Below are 2,156 nucleotides of genomic sequence, written 5' to 3'. Positions count from 1 at the left end.
AAAAGAAAAAGGAAAAGGAAAGAAGTAACAAATTAGAAAGAAAAAAAAATAACATAAGCCCCTCCAACTCCCTCCTCCTCTCTTTCTTCTTTCCTCTCTTCTGTCTTCTAGTCCTTCTCATCTCTCCTCCCTTTTTTTGATCCTTTTCCCTTACTGAAAAATTTTTAATTTCTGTGGGAAAACGGAGTGTATTTTTGGTATAAAGATCTTAACTTAGATCTAAAGCTCCTTATCTCTATGATTTCTAGGTGATAAGGATCCTGCCCAGGGTCAGGTATGTAACAAGATTATTAATATCAATAAATTAATATTTGATTGATGAATGTTTATATGAAGATACGCTTTGGTAGTACCTATGTAATTGACAGAAAATATATACAGAATATAAACTTAACAGAGCTTTATTATAAAGACTCATAGCTTATACTAACTTATACAAGTCCATGCTAATATAAACATATATAATATATTAATCCAACTGCAGTTTGAGTGTATGTGTGTGTATATATATATATATATATATACACTAATAGGATTAGCCTTATGTCTTTCTTTTTCTTACTTTTCCTAAGATTAGGTATTTTATATGAAATCCATTTTTAGTAATGTTCTTTCTGTCATGTCTACTAAGAAAAGTATAGACTCTTAGAGTCAGCTATTTCTAGGAAGTTAAACAGATGTTTTTATTTGATTCAACAGGAAGTTATGTGACACTCCATAATCTAAATACTATATATGTCTGCTTACATTTTAATTTCATAGTTGATACACTTTGATTAATTCCAAATACAATGTTATTACATATGGAAACTTTCTGAGTTTTCCCAGTACCTAGAAGGAAAAGATAAAAGCCACAGTTGGCTTATCATATGTGCCCAGGACAATGACAGCCAGCAGGAGGAGTGCTGGTGGGCTCTGAGTACCCGTGACTGTCCTTGATGTTGATCCTGGTCTGGATGGTGGAATCAATGCTGCAGCCCACTTGCATGGGCTCCCTGCAACCCTGAGGATGTTTTAGTGCTCTCCTAGTACTCTCTCTCCCCACTAAAGAACAAAAGGTACAGTTTACCAAGTAACATTCTTGTCACTTACAAGCCAACAAGGACACTGAGTTTGTTTTTCAATTACTGTTTGAATTGGGGTTTTAGGGACATGGTGAGATGAGCTTGTTGAATAGACAAATGAATCTATTATGTGCTGGGGGTGAAACTGCACTATTGCAAAGGAGTCAATGCCAGTTGTGGTTAATGGTGACTTACAGAATGGACTCTTGAGAATATCTATGCAACTTTACCAATGACATGTTTGTAAAAAGTAGGGAATTAAGATGCATTTCCTTAGGAAGTATTTGCTTTTGGATTTTGTACCATTTAAAATATTAATAGAATTTATCAAACTAAAACTATGTGTACAGCTTAGATATGCTGCAGAGAATATCGAGTTCAGATTATGACTTTTTTCCTATCAAAAACTGCAAACTACAGTTTACTTGTGGTTTTAAGAGAGCTGTTTCCCTAGTCTTAAAGTTTAATTAATTAAGAGTGACCTATGAGCTTTGATTTCACTTCTTAAGCAGTTTCATAAGTGACCTTACTTATCCCATAGTGACCACATTTTATTTCTGGCTTCCTTTTTAGGGAATTTTTTAAAGCAACAGTGACAATTCCAACTAACTTACACTAAAAAGGGAAAGATTTATCACTTTTAATGTGGAGGACAAAAATGTCAGTACAAGTACCAACCTCTTCACAGGTGAACATGAGGCTCTGGATGTGGTATGGTAGACTCCTCAGCTTTAGAGCCTATGGATCCAGATTCCAGGTTTTAATTTTAAGCCTGGCAGAGGAAGAGAAGTCAGAGACTGATGCCCTGCTGTTGGGGTGATTTATTACTCTGCTGTAAACACAGCAACTCCAGTTTCTTGATTTGAGTTGAGTTTCTGCAGAGTAGGAAAGCAAACGCAACAGTCCCTTTGTGAGGTCAAGAACTCAGTTGTGCATAGCAATGGCCAGTGTGGTTAGGCATTCTCCTGTTATGAGCTTATATTTCCTTCTGCCTCATTTTCCGTTTTTCCTCCTCCAGACTCTCTGGTATTATAATCCTTAATACTTCCTTTGGTGTGACAATTGTGTTTCTGTCCTAAAAACCTGGGGTGC

The 2,156-nt window shown here is 35.9% G+C and overlaps 1 pseudogene; it reads right to left on the bottom strand.

The window, feature by feature from the left end:
- Window positions 1-988, bottom strand: part of LOC119468720 — a 5,511-nt pseudogene extending 4,523 nt beyond the window's left edge.
- Between the last annotated feature and the right edge of the window lie 1,168 nt (window positions 989-2,156).

The sequence above is a fragment of the Cebus imitator genome, unplaced genomic scaffold, assembly GCF_001604975.1.
Source record: "Cebus imitator isolate Cc_AM_T3 unplaced genomic scaffold, Cebus_imitator-1.0 Scaffold480, whole genome shotgun sequence".
In the NCBI taxonomy this organism is placed as follows: domain Eukaryota; kingdom Metazoa; phylum Chordata; class Mammalia; order Primates; family Cebidae; genus Cebus; species Cebus imitator.
The sequence above is the reverse complement of the archived record's forward strand: the minus strand, read 5'-3'. Positions and strand labels throughout refer to the sequence as shown.